The 15,781-nt window shown below is 31.1% G+C and overlaps 1 protein-coding gene across 2 annotated transcripts in view; it reads right to left on the minus strand.

Annotated features, from left to right (window-relative positions):
* The window catches only part of LOC135953264 (protein zer-1 homolog), a 29,999-nt gene extending 18,321 nt beyond the window's left edge, over window positions 1-11,678 (minus strand). The window contains exon 1 of one of the 2 annotated variants that reach the window (XM_065503060.1): window positions 11,157-11,678. The gene's annotated coding sequence lies outside the window, so the exon portion shown is untranslated. The remainder of the gene's footprint in view (window positions 1-11,156) is intronic. The other variant, XM_065503061.1, reaches the window with a different exon arrangement.
* Window positions 11,679-15,781: the final 4,103 nt, after the last annotated feature.

Below are 15,781 nucleotides of genomic sequence, written 5' to 3' on the forward strand. Positions count from 1 at the left end.
GAAGGGATTTTTGGAAATTCGAACGTTTAGGGGGTAAAAAAGGGTAAAAACGGGTAAATTCGGTAACCTTATATCTTCAAAACTAATAAAGATACAAAAAAACTTAAAATAGCATGTTACTCCATTTAAAAAATAAGCTGACAGGTGTTTCGTACTTTTTAGAAATTCGAAACTTTTAGGGGAGAAAACGGGTAAAAACTGTATTTTGGTACTTTTTTTGCACCCTATGTATCTTTTAAACCAATAAACATAGAAACAAATTTTAAATCGTATTCTTTAATTAACAAAAAATAAAAAATATAAGTTTGGTACTTTTTGGAAATTCGAACCTTTAAGGGATAAAAATTGTGTTAATTTTTGGTACTTTTTCATAAAATATGTTTTTCTATAATTTGACATAGACATACGAATATTTTATTATGAGCTCCCACCACGTTACAGAAATTTATTTGAATAAAATTGTACCACCTCAATGGGGATAAAAAAGGTACCAAAAAGGGGATAAAATCGGAAAAATACATTATATTTGAAATTATTAAGCCAATTTTGATAATTTTTTTTAACGTTGGTTCCTGGATTCATACAAAAATTAACTAACAGGGTGTTATTTGGAACTCGAGTACCAAGGTGTATATTGGGCCAAATCCGGGTAAACAGTTTGGTACTTTTTTAAAATATATTTATTCTTGGGCACATTAACACAGATTTTAATATTTTTATACATGCCTGTAGCATAAACAATTTTGGCAAAATGGAATATTTTTAAATTTCAAATTGTTTAAGTAAGAAAAGGGAAATTGGTACTTTTCTCCTAATGGTACTTTTTTAAAATTTTAAATTATTTCAGTTATCGACATTAAAGTTAGCTGATATGTATTTGAGTGAAGTTAGTGTTAGGAATAGGGGATAATATTTAGGTACCAAAATGTGTGAACTGTACTATAGGTACTTTTTTGTTCATCTAATGGTACTTTTTTAAAATTTCTATAATAATGGACTTAGAAACATGAAATTAAACATATATGGACCTAAGTGAGTGAGAATTCTAGGGGGAGACTTTTTGGTACTTTTTCTTTATTGGAATGGTACTTTTTGTAATTTCTTCACCAATGAACCTAGAAACATGAAATAAAGCTTATATGGAACCGAGTGAGTGGGAAACCACAAGTGTGGATTTTTTGGTACTTTTTCTATATTCTAATGGTACTTTTTTGAATTTTCTATAACTATGGACTTAGAAACATGAAATTAAGCATATATGGTCATAAGTGAGTGAGAATTCTAGGGGGAGACTTTTTGGTACTTTTTCTTTATTCTAATGGTACTTTTTTGAATTTTCTATAACTATGGACTTAGAAACATGAAATTAAGCATATATGGTCCTAAGTAAGTGATAATTCTAGGGGGAGACTTTTTGGTACTTTTTCTTTATTCGATTGGTACTTTTTGTAATTTCTTCACCAATGAACCTATAAACATGAAATAAAGCTTATATGGAACCGAGTGAGTGGGAAACCACAAGTGTGGGCTTTTTGGTCCTTTTTCTATATTCTAATGGTACTTTTTTGAATTTTCTTTAACAATGGACTTAGAGACATGAAATTAAGCATATATGGTCCTAAGTGAGTGAGAATTCTAGGGGGAGACTTTTTGGTACTTTTTCTTTATTCGAATGGTACTTTTTGTAATTTCTTCACCAATGAACCTAAAAACATGAAATTAAGACCGGAGTTAGTGGGAATCTACAAGTGACTGCTTTTTGGTACTTTTTCTATATTCGAATGGTACTTTTTGAATTTTCTGTAATAATGGACATAGAAATATGAAGTTAAGCATATATGGTCCTAAGTGAGTGAGAATTCTAGGGGGAGACTTTTTGGTACTTTTTGTTTATTCTAATAGTACTTTTTGTAATTTCTTCACCAATGAACCTAGAAACATGAAATAAAGCTTATATGGAACCGAGTGAGTGGGAAACTACAAGTGGGTGTTTTTTTGGTACTTTTTCTATATTCTAATGGTACTTTTTGAATTTTCTATAATATAATGGACCTAGAAATATGAAATTAAGCGTATATGGTCCTAAGTAAGTGAGAATTCTATGGGGCGACTTTGTGGTACTTTTTCTTTATTCGATTGGTACTTTTTGTAATTTCTTCACCAATGAACCTTGAAATATGAAATAAAGGTTATATGGACCAGAGTGAGTGGGAATCCGCAAGTGGCTCCTTTTTGGTACTTTTTCTATATTCTAATGGTACTTTTTTGAATTTTCTATAACAATGGACTTAGAAACACGAAATTAAACATATATGGTCCTAAGTGAGTGAGAAGTCTAGGGGGAGACTTTTTGGTACTTATTCTTTATTCAAATGGTACTTTTTGTAATTTCTTCACGGACCCGAGTGGGTGCTTTTTGGTACTTTTTCTATATTCTAATGGTACTTTTTGAATTTTCTATAACATAATGGACCTAGAAATATGAAATTAAGCGTATATGGTCCTAAGTGATTGAAAATTCAAGCGGATACCTCATGGTACCTTTTGTTTATTCTAATGGTACTTTTTTTTAATTTTCTATAGCAATGGACTTAAAAACATGAAATTAAGCATACATGGTCCTAAGTAAGTTAGAATTCTAGGGGAGACTTTTTGGTACTTTTTCTTTATTCGAATGGTACTTTTCGTAATTTCTACACCAATGAACCTAAAGCCATGAAATTAAGCTTATATGGACCCGAGTGAGTGGGAAACCACAAGTGGGGGATTTTTGGTACTTTTTATATATTCTAATGGTACTTTTTTGAATTTCCTATAATAATGGACCTAGAGTTTCCAAAAAATCGAAGAATTTCAAAACCGCGGTTTCGGTTTTAAAAAATTAAAAACCGATCGGTTTCGGTTTTGTGATAATTTATTAAATCTTAAGTATTATAGAAACAAAATTAGTTGATAATATAGGAAATGATATACAAATCTAAAATTCAAACTTGACGGGTTATGGTTTAGTGAATGCGAATTTAAAAGTGATAATCAATGTTACTATTTCCTTATTGCATTGGTACTTTTTGAATATTTTATAATAATAAACCTAAAAATTTAAAATTAGGAACACATTTTGCATTTTCTATAATAACGGACCCAGAAATATGAAATTAGACATTTACAATTAGATTCACAAAGTGAGACTTGATAGTACTATTTCTTTCTTCTAATTGGGGTGGCGAAGCGCACCGGGTCAGCTAGTTTTACATAAATTTGCTGAATACATTTTATACCTAAAATGTAAGGATCACATGGTTTCTTATGACGATTTACAATAAGAATGTGCCAGAGTTGGGAAACTGTAACCCCCCCTCAAATGATATTCAGATGTAAACTTTCAAATCGCCGATACACGTGTCTTTTTTTTTTTTGTTTCCTCTATCAAAATTTATTGGTCAGACCTCGTAATTTTTTTTGGTGTTGTATAGTGTAATTTGTATTATTTGAAAATCTAATACAATTTTTTTTAAACGATGAACTGGTTTTATGATACATTTTAACAAATATTAATGCTCAATATTGTCGTCTGTAAATACCTTTAGTAATTCTTTACCGGTTAGACCTTCGCCTGGGTAACGATCTTGTACACTCTGTATACACTCTGTGGTCAAGACCCCCTTTGTGGTTGAGCATGTTCTTCTGGCACTTTCACAAAGGAGGTCGCGACTTTAAGGGAGTGTATTAACTAAAGGTTACTCATCTTGTCAAGATATTGGGGCGATAGTGTGTTCCATAGCTGTCGCGTCAAATATTATGACATATATCCTCTCGTGATATCCACACTTGTGTTCGCCACTTGTATAGCTTTACCGGGGGTACCACGAAAAAGATACACTTTTAAGGTCAAGGTGAGTGGAAGCAGTGCCGAGGACCTGGATGGTTAGTTAGTGTAGAAATAAACTAGCCGCTAACAACTCCCCTCAGCATCAGGGTAATACGCTGTTGTAAGTAGTTGCCAAGTCCACGCACGCCGTCACTGCGTGGATGGTCCGTTGTTTTACGTGCCTACTCGTGGGAACAAAATTGAACGAAACATAAATCAAAAACTTACAACTACTATGGAGACTTCCGATTTCAGGGACTTTAAGGGATTTAAGGGAGTCAAGGTCATAAACTGCTTGGTCAATAGTGACAGTATGGATTCTCCACCCGTAAGACCGGTGGAAACCATACTGGCATTATTGAAAAAAACAGAACGTTGATATCCCTATAGACCAATGGAAGGCTGTAGCCTCGATGGTGTGTAAGGAGAACTACGGGAGGGATTTCCGGTTCGCAGTGGATCGCAAATCCCTCGAGATTCTGGATAAGGTGAAAGGGGTTGTCAATTTTGGATTTGGCACTGTCAGGTTTCGGTACTCGAAACATGACACTACCAAAGAGGCTGTTAGTGGTGCAGATAAACCTGCATCATTGTGAAGCGGCCTCGACAGAATTGACAAACTTTCTCACCAAATCACAAACCGACGTGGCCCTGATCCAAGAACCTTGGATCAATCAAAATAAGGTTTGCGGGTTGGGGATAGCGGGATACACGTTATTTATCCCGTCCACTGAGGACAAGGTAAGAACGTGTATCCTGGCAAAGAGAGAACTTAAACTAATAATTTCTCATTCTTTTAGGTGCGGTGACATCACTGTCGTCAACAGAGAAACCAGGGGTGAGCGGACGCTGACATTGGCTTCGGTGTATATGCTGTATGAGGTAGCAGATCCACCAGGCAACGAGGTGCTGGAGCTAACGGCGTATGCAAAAAGGAGAGGTGCTATCCTGGTGATGGGATGTGATGCAAATGCTCATCACAGCCAGTGGGGCATTGCTGATATTAATAAAAGAGGAGATGAGATTGGAGGGTATCCACTAGGGTATTCAATCGATTAACCGTTAATCGGTTAACCGATTAATTTTGGACGGTTAACTGTTCGAATAATTTAAAATTGCCGATTTTCAAATAACAAATAAACCGATTAATTTGTGTCGATTAACCGATTAACCGAAATTCCTTTTTTTTGCACTTTAACATATTTCTTTGTATTTATTTTTCCATTTCAATTCAAATACAAATTTCAATTCTTTCTAATATATAAAAATCTCGTGTCACAATGTTAGTGTTTGAACTCCTCCGAAACGGCTCAACCGATTTTTATGAAATTTTGTATGTATGTTTGGTAGGTATGAGAATAGGTCGTAAAGTATATTTCATACCGCCGGTCATTAGGGTGACCCTATCCAGAATTTATTTTTACCATTTTTTGGCCAAAAGCTTTTTTTTCGCATTTTATTTATTTGGCATTAAAAAATACCTATAACCCCAAATTTTCATCAACCGACCCTCATCCAGCCGTTTTTTAGCCGAGATTTTAGTATTTTGTATGAGCAATATCCAAATATCAATATTTAACTATTTTTATGAAATTTTGTATATATTTTTGGTAGGTACGAGAATATTATATATCATACCGCTAGGACATTAGGATGTCCCTATCCACCCATTTTTTAAAATATTTTTCGCCAAAAAATTTTGTTTGTATTTCTCTTCATTTGGCATCAAAAATACCTATAATGCCAACTTCACTTAGAATACATTCGCTATTTTTTATTTAACAACCAAAATATTCACTAGAAATAATTTGTATGGCAGAACAACGTTTGCCGGATCAGCTAGTTAAATTATATATTTGTTCGAACATCCAAGAAAAATGTTTAATGAGAATATCAACAGACGTATTTAATTTACATGTATTTGAAACTTTGTTTGCATTTATTTGTATAGACTTTTTTAAAACGAGTCTTTTATCGGAACTTAACGATACACAGTGGGGCAGAATCGAAATTTTTTGGAAATAAATCTGGCATTTCTAAACGGCTGGTCCGATCGGGATAAAATTTGAATTGGGCGTAGCCAAGGAGTATTCGAGTTTATTAAAATGGGCCCTACAAATGCTCCAGGGGCGGCGCTATGGAGGCTCAAAGTAGGGTACCTTCGACATGCAAAATTAAACACGTGCCATTTTTTTGTTTCCCATCCGATTTCAAAGAATTTTATATTTTTGGATAGCGCTAGGCTAGGTCTTGAAAAAACATGCTTGCGTGTGCTATTTATCTCTTATAATTTCTTAGTTATAGGCATTTCAAAATTTAAATTTTAAAATTTTGCCATACCTTGGTCCGCTTTTTTAAAAATATAGGGCGCACTTTTGGACCGAATGGACTCGAATATTTTTTGGTAGTTAGACAACTAAATTACCAATAACATACAAAAGATTTCAGAGCAATATCAATTACGAATCCAAAAATAACCGATTTTCAATTTAAAAATTCAAAAAATAGTAAAAATATTGCACTTTTTCCTACTAAAAAATTTGTATAAATTATCTTAATGTGACTGAGTCAAAACCAATGATTTGTGTTGAATAAAATATTAAGAAAATTTATACCAATTTTTTAGTATGAAATAGTGCAACATTTTTGAAGGACGGAGTTTTAAAGTTTCATATTTTTGAATATTGAGATATTGACTTGAAATTTTTTTTGTAAGACCAAAAATTAACTTATCTAAACAAAAAAATATAGCTCGGAATAAATGTGGATCAAATTGTTCCTAATATTTGCAATCCTATTAAAATTTTGATATAAATTTTAGTTTTAGAAACTCAATGAATGTAATATGCAATAAAATCTTTATTTATTAACGAAACTCAATGAAATTTTCAGCGTTTTTTAAGTTTCTCTGTGCGATACTATTAAAAGTATTCAAAATCTACAACAATCCAAAAAAGACATCTATGGTATACAATCAGCGAGAGAGTTTTTTCCGAGTCAAGTTTTATTAAATCTAAAGAAAAAAATCGTTTAAAAGGACAAAAAATTAAATTGTATTCTTTTTTTTTTTAATATTTCACTAAAATCCTAAAAAAACACAAATGTGTATACAAAAAGCATCAAACACCATATTTGGTTTTATTTTTTCTTTGAATTGTTCTGTTTTATTTGTTTTTTATATTTTTGTAAACAAAATTCGTCGTTGTATTTTCAATTTAAAATTAAAATAGACATTATTCGGTTAATCGAATAATTTTAAATTAACCGATTATTAACCGAATAAATCTAAACCCCGGTTAATTATTTGCTCGATTAACCGATTAAACCAGAAACCCGATTAATTGAATACCCTAGTATCCACGGACTGTTCCTTTTCGGATCATAGTAGGATTACCTTCACCTTGGACTGTAACTCGTCTGCAAGGGTACCATTTAGGGATCCTAGGCGGACAAATTGGGGAACCTTTCATGACAAGGTTCGTATTGGGCTGGAACAGTCTACTTCCTGTGAACTGATACCATCCAATTTGGAATATACGGTGAACAATTTCACTCGTTTACTAAATGAGAGCTATGAATTGAGGAAATAGTCACTAGGGAAAGAACTTTGAAAACTTTCGATGGAGTATTTCCGGCGATGCTATGTAACATCCCGGACACAGCACTATTCCTTTTGGCGGATTTCTCCAAGAGTTGTCTCAGTAGGAAGAGGGAGGTCAAGGTTGTCTTCATACCTAAGGCCGGTAAGGCCAGCCACTCGAAACCGAAGGATTTTAGACCTATTAGCCTATCGTATTTTCTTCTGAAGACATTAGAACGACTGATAGATCTACATCTAAGGAGCAATATAGATATATGTGTGAAGATAAATTTAAATTTATTTAGCACAGACATAAACCACATATTTTAGCTCAGCCCATTTTGCAGTTAACAGAGCACTGTTAATCACTTAACAGTCATAATACTTGAATTATAATAAACAAATTTATATCTACAATATCTGAAATAATTTCAGAATAAGAAAATAAAATGGAAAAAATTAAAAAAAAAACTATCCATCTGAAATAATAGATGGATATTACCATACCCATCGTAATATCAGGATTCCAATAAATTTGAGTTTTTTGAAAAAATAAATCTGGAGAGGATATTTGGCCATTATGGAAATTAGGAAAAGGTCTCGGATATGACACTATATAGAAATGGTAGTCCTAGGGTCACTTAATGGAACTGTGGTAGTGGGATATCTGAAATAATTTTGGGATTCCAATAAATTTGAGTTTTGTGAAAAAATAAATCTGGTGAGGATTTTTGTCCATTATGGAAATTAGGAAAAGGGCTCATATTATTGTGTGAATATTCAACTAATAATTTAATCTGGTCTAAAAGAGAAATTTCCGAGAATGAACCGATTTTTTAAATATTTGCCGCGAATGGAAAAACTAAATTTCATTAAGTTACACCCAACAGTTTACATTTTACAGAATAATTTTCAAAATAAAAAGTTTCTTAATCTTTTCGACTCCGAATTTAGCAATAATTATCTCTTTATTGTTTGTTCATATGCGCTTAACATAATACCGTGCATTTTTATATAATTTCAATTTTTTTAAATGTATAAAATTTTAAAACTTCAAAAATTCATAGAAGATTTTTTGCAAAAATAAGAAGAAAAATGTAGCAGATTTTGTTTAAAATTTAAATTTTTAAAAAGCAATAAAATGTTTATGATTTTTTTTAATGAAATTTTTGATCAAAATGCAAAAGTGAAAAAATTGAGAATTACAGAATTCCCATAAAACTTTTCAAAAATCCAAAAAATGGGTATTTTAGATTTTTTGATTGAAGGTACCTAGAGGTCGGGGCGAATACAAAACTGCTTTTAATTTTCCCTAATTGAAAACATAGGTCTACTCGGAAGGTTGTAGTAATACAAATTTTGAAATTATTTTTCTTAAAATTCACCTTTTAGAAAAATAAAAATATGTTGTTTATTTGTATAGGTAAAAATGGCGAAAAAGGTACTCTTAAATTATTTTTTAATTCAAATACACATAACTTTTGACTGAAATAATTATTTTTAATAAATACATCTAAATATATTATTAATTAAATTAAATATTTTTGCAAAAAATGGAGAATGATTTGCAACCGCTATTACCAATTTTCCAGACTAAGATAGGTAAAAATACTGAGATGTAGCTATAGAGATGTTTTTGTAGAATTCTTCCATTAGATTCCATATATACAAATCCTTAAAATCGTATCAAATACAAAAATGTGACTATCCGTCCCACTGTGCTACTCTTGAGGCAAAAGAGTTAATTTTCCTAACAATCGTCCAACAAAATAATTAGAAGGTCTAATCGAAAACAAACGAAAACTTTTCCAATACATATTCTATTTCCAAAATTTAATTATGTTTCAGCTAAGTTCCCTGCAGCAGCCCTATATCAATTTTGTTTTTTCATCTTGAACAAAAAAGTGAAAAGTTTATAAAGGTCCTCGGATTTGAGAATTCAATAACTTAGTTTATTGGGTATATGAAAAATCATTTTTGCAATTTAATTTTTATAATAGGAGTTCTTTGGCCGGACAAACGGTTTTTACTCCTTCCTATGTGAAAATCCAATATTATTGTCTCAATAACTTCGAAACTAAAGATGACAACTCAAAAATTAAAGCATGGACTGAAATCAATAAAAATAAATAAAATAAATAAATAAATTACTAATGATTGTAAGGATTTTCTAATGACAAATAATACGAAGCGTTTCAAATTAAATTGTCAATAAACATATGACCAATTCCACAAGAATGACAACCACGACTGAAAAAACAAAAACCCTTGAATGTTTTTTTCAAGATGATTTGAATAGGAGAAAACACTAAAATGTTACTATGTGAAAGTATTTAGAGCTTATTACATTTTAAGGCCAAAAACTAATAGTTTAAACTGACTATATTTAATTTTTTAATTTAATTGGAATGTTTTAGGCTAAGATTGCGGCGAAAACTAAGCGCTCAATTAGCATGTAGTATGAAATGAATTTGACTCTGGTTGTTTTTATGCTATTATCAAATTGTTTATTGAAATCAAATACATACATATATATTTACTATTTATTTTTTTTAGTTTTTGTATACATATATTTACAAAATATGTCGTCCCCTTAATAAAACAATAGTGTATAATTTTTTGCCATTTCGAAATAATTGAATTTAAAATTTTTGTGTAAAGCTGGCCACACACGGAATGATTTGTTTGCCTGATTTGTGATTGAAAATTTTCAATTACTGTGATTTTGTTCGCGCACAGCCCCATTAACAAGTCGAACACGAACAATTCGGACTCACAAATCATCCGTGTGTGGCCAGCATTAGTAGACATCTGGAACAAAAGTAATATTTAATTGATCTTTTGAGCCATTTTGTGGAAGTAGAATTTCACCAAATTTTGACCACATATAGAATCAGTTATGTAGATTATTGTATAAAATGATATGCAGAATATATGTACATAAGATTGTATATGATCTATGCACTAGCACGCTGTATGTATTTCTTAATTTTATATTATTAACTGATTATATTTTTTCAAAAGTGTACTTTTAATAATTGTTTAGTATTTCGCAATGTTGTTAGATTTTAATTCATGAAGTCTAAATAATAAATTTCAACAACAATACAGTTGACCCCTTAAATATTCAACGTGCTCTAATTTTGTATACATATGTATTTTAAAAAGCATTTCCTAATAAAATATTAAAATATAGAACTACTAAACAAAAAATAAAATCAATTGCAAATTAGTGTTAAACAAATGTTAGTATTTTTTCTGTTTGTTTACATGCTTGCGTATTTTGTGTTTGTGAGTATATGTGTGTGTATGTGCTTGAAGTTGTTACAATTTGCATTGTTAGTTACTTCAATGTTTTTATTATAACAACTGTCTAATTACAATAACAACAACAGCGGCAGCAGCATTACAAATCTATCTAACAACATAATGAAGGCAAGGCTAACAACAAAGAAAAAGTGCTATTGGGGAATACAAAACTATCAAAGTATACCAAACATATTTTACTATTACGATCGTGTTTTTCACAACCCCTACAGTTGAAAGTGGTCAGACATCCAGAATGCCAGACGGACAGTCAGTCAGACAGACATATAACTAAATGAACTTGCGAAATACTATACATTCATAAAAAACATGCAAATGCATTCGTACGACGTCATACAAAGTTTAGAAGAAATGCTATATACTATCTTATGAGTATATTACCTATACGCTGCTGCAGCAACAAATTATGTGCAACTCTCACTTTTGTCCTTGCAACCGCAGTGGGCGTGCGGACGGTATGTAAACTGATGATCTTTTCTTTTGCCTTCTATTTGTTTGAGCTTTTTCGGGCACTTCTCACTTTGCACAATTATACAATTATTTTGAATATTATTGCCACTCTAATTAAAATTCGTAAAGAAATCGAAATTTGCCTTTTTTCTTTTATTTTGTTATGTCGTTTCTTCTGGAATTCTAACAAAAGTCACTGTAATTTTTTTTTTTTGCTTTATATTTTTCACTTTCCATTCACTTTTATTTATGTTTGTGATTCATTTTGTTAGGAAGTTTTCGTTTACTCATTTTTGCTTTCGATTTTGATTTGTTTATAATTAATTAATTTGGAAATATTATTTCGTTTTTTTCTGATATTCTTTTTGCAAACAATTTTTTTTCGAGGAAATAAAGAGAAATTTCGTTGTTAAATTTTTTGTTTGACGTTTTAGTTGTCATTTACATATGACTGGTTAGCTTATTCAGATTTGGGGTATGTTCAGTCTGCTATTAGTGTTGGGAAATGTTTTGGTTTTTACAGTGCCGTTCAAGAATTATCAGTTTTATCATATTTGTGGCATGGTTGTTCTTGTTCAAGGCGAATCTAATAAGATGACCTCATGAGAACAGCTGATTACAGAACTAGTACACGATAATGTCAAACTGCATATATAAAAAATATTCGCCGGAACGCCATTATGTCAAACTCCATATATAAATAATAAATGAATTCGCCTGTATTTATTTCAATTCGCCACTGCTGTCACCTTGGTAAATACGCCTTGTTCTTGTTGTAACAAGGTCTACTTCATATACAAAAAAATATTCGCCCGTATGTCAAACTCTATATATAAAAAATAAGTGAATTCGCCTATATTTATTTCAATTCGCCACTGCTGTCACTTTGTTAAATACGCCTTGATCGAAATAGTATTTACTAGGGTATTCAATTAATCGGGTTTCTGGTTTAATCGGCTAATCGAGCAAATAATTAACCGAGGTTTAGATTTATTCGGTTAATTTAAAATTGTTCGATTAACCGAATAATTTCTATTTTAATTTTAAATTGAGAATACAACAACGAATTTTGTGTACAGCAAATAAGGAATTTGAGATAATTTTTGTAAACATATCGCCTATTTGCTGCAAGTGTTTTTTTGTTGTAAACATCAAAATTAAAATTCATGTTTTTTCGTATATTTGATAAGTAACAATTTGGGTTAAATACCGATTAGAAAGATATTAACATCTACTATTTATATTTCTGAAATCGCATGATTTGTTGAAAATTTATTTAAGAAATAGTAAAATATCATAAAATATTCAAAGACGTTTTTCTCGAAACAACTTTTTTGAATTATAACGTTGTTGCAGCAAATGAACTATGTGTGAGTTTTTACGGTTTTAGTGAGATCTTCTGAAATAATATTTTATAAAAAGAATATAATTTAAACCATTTTTATACCCTACACCACCATAGTGGGGAGGGTATTATGCGTTTGTGCAGATGTTTGTAACGCCCAAAAATATTAGTCTAACACCCACCTTAAAGTATACCGATCGACTTAGAATCACTTTCTGAGTCGATTAAACGATGTCCGTCCGTCCGTCTGGTTGGCTCGCCGGCTGGCTGACTGGCTGGCTGTCCATGTAAACCTTGTGCGCAGAGTACAGGTTGCAATTTTGAAGATATTTCGATCAAATTTGGTACATATTACTTTTTCGGCCCAAGGACCAAGCCTATTGAAACTGGCTGAAATCGGTCCATTATTTCACCTAGCCCCCATACAAATGTCCCATCGAAATTGAACTTTATCGGTCATAAATGTTTAATTTATCTATGTATCTACACAAATTTCGCTCCAAATAAGTTTTATATATACAAAATTCATGTCACCAAATTTTGTTACGATCAGTCCATAATTAGTCATAGCTCCCATATAGATCCGCTTCCGAAAATCACTTTAACGTGCATAAATCGCTTAAAAATGTTGGTATACACACAAAATTCAACATAGTTAACTTTAATATAGACATAAATCACACGACCTGATTTCATGGTGATCGGTCCATAATTGCTCATAGCCCCCATATAAGGCCCACTTCCGAAAATCACTCAAAAATATAAATTATTGAAATTTTAAAAGAAAAGGTTTTTGTTCTTTTACTTAGTGTAGTGTATTATATGGTCGGGCTTGACCGACCATACTTTCTTACTTGTTTTCTTTAAATTTAATAAAACTTTTCTTGGAAAAAAACTGTCTCGCTGATTGTATATGTTGGAGAAATCAAAAGCATGATAAAGAATATTCCTTTTTGAATTGTTTTAGATTTTGATTAATTTAATAGTTTCGTTTAGTTATTTTAAAAGACTCATTTAAAAAAGTTTCGTCTATAAATGTAAATACAAAGTTTCAAAGACATGTAAATAATCATGTTTATTGGATGTTCAAAAAATATCTAATTTTAATTTGAATTGAAAGGGAAAAATAAATACAAAAAGATTGTTTAAAGTGCAAAAATAGTAATTTCGGTTAATCGGTTAATCGACACAAATTAATCGGTTTATTTGTTATTTGAAAATCGGCAATTTTAAATTATTCGAACAGTTAACCGTCCGAAATTAATCGGTTAACCGATTAACGGTTAATCGATTGAATACCCTAGTATTTACTCACTTAAAGGTAAATACTGTTACCGAGTACAAACAAATTAATTTTCAAATATCAATCGTCACTGGTAACGGTTTGTTGTAACATCTGGTTTGAACATTCATCATGTTTAGCATCATTTTCATTAGTGGAGACATTAACCTTCGCTTTACCAAAGGTTTTTTTATGTACATGGTTTACCAATACCCACCCGGGTGGTGCTGCACTTTTACACAAACACCTCATAAAAAGTTTAAAATGATTTTAATTAATTCTACGGAACTCTAAAATTTGTTCAGTGAGTCTTCATTTCATTCAAATCGAAACAAAATTAAAAAAAAATATTAAACTACTAAATCCGTAATGGTCACCCGGGTGGATATTGGTAAAGCGAAGGTTAAATGTGAAGCAGTTTCAAAAGCATCGAAGAGGAGAACAGAACAATATTTTTCCTCAAACGTTTTTCTTACAATATTTACAAGTTTATGAGTTTGTTCGATAGATAGTACTTTTAAATCCAAATTGATGATTCGAAATACAACTGTCTTCAATAGCTCTGTTTTAGTAGACATTCGACTAATGGGTATACAGTAGTTTTGACTTACCTGCCTTTCACTTAAGAGCATTTTGCATATAAGTGCACAAAACTTGTGTTTTGTATATTTATTTACCAAACTCCATATAAATTCGTTAATTTAAGTGCATTGTTCATACCTGCACATTTAAGATAAGTGCATAATACTTTTGGAAGCTATAACTGGTTTTCATGAAAAAAATTTAATTTAGCTGTCTAATACAAAATTAAATCAAAACAAATAAGAAAAATACGATTTTGAGTGAAAAAATATGTTGTACACTTCTTAATAATTTTAAAAGTAGCTAACATATCAATTTGACGTTATTTTTAGACGGAAAAATCACAAAGCTTCGTGTAAAATATTTGCCGTTAGCTGCTTTTTTGGGCTGTAAACTGTAAATGCACTTACCAGCATCAATGAGCAGGTAAGTGCATTGAGGTTAACTGCATTTTTAACTTACCTGCCCAAAATATCGTGCAAAGTTGATTGTGCAGGTAAGTCAAAATTACTGTATATGATTCTACTTTTGTGTGATATTTTCCCATTCTGGTGAATAATATTCCAGGTTTTATAAAGCATTAAAAATAAAAAATAATTATTTTTATTAGTAATGAAACGCATGTAAATTTTAAAATGCTACTGGTAAAAGCTGGTTTCATCATTCATCATGTTATAAATATTTTCATTGGTGTAAACAAATGTGAAGCAGTTTTAAAAGCACTGGTATCAAGAGCAACAACCAGTTAGTTTATTTTGAATCTTGATTTAATCAACACCAAAATGATAAATAACTTAAGTGTTTTCTAAACCCGTGTATTCTTGTGAATTATAAAAGTGTATTTGTATAAAACAAAAGAGATACAAGTTGAACTGTTTGTTGTTATTCGTAATAACCGTCCTTTTTACGCTGCCTTCGAGGTCAAATACCAAACAAAACTCAATTTAGAACGCTGGTGGATACCATAAAACTCAGGAGTTAAATGCGAGAATTCCGGCTTCCTATACGAAGGTATAGATCGATTTGGCTGTTTCTGGACGAGACTTCTTTAGGCGTAAGCGGTAATTGGTGATGGCGTTATTTTAGGCCAAGAATTAACTTAAATGTAAATAATCTGTTGTTGTTTAAAATTGACTAAATAAAGACACGTTATAATTTGTAAACTACTTGGCACTTTAAAGGGTTAAAAACGTAACAATATTCAAACCCCCGTCAATTAGGTCTCTAAGAAGTTGTCTGAAAATAATTTATGTATGTATACAGATGAAAAATTGGAAGATTATATACAATAGAAAGTAGTTTAATAAGAAAAGCAGTAAAATATTGATACAAATTTTTTATTTTTAT

The sequence above is a fragment of the Calliphora vicina genome, chromosome 3 (assembly GCF_958450345.1).
Source record: "Calliphora vicina chromosome 3, idCalVici1.1, whole genome shotgun sequence".
Classification (NCBI taxonomy): domain Eukaryota; kingdom Metazoa; phylum Arthropoda; class Insecta; order Diptera; family Calliphoridae; genus Calliphora; species Calliphora vicina.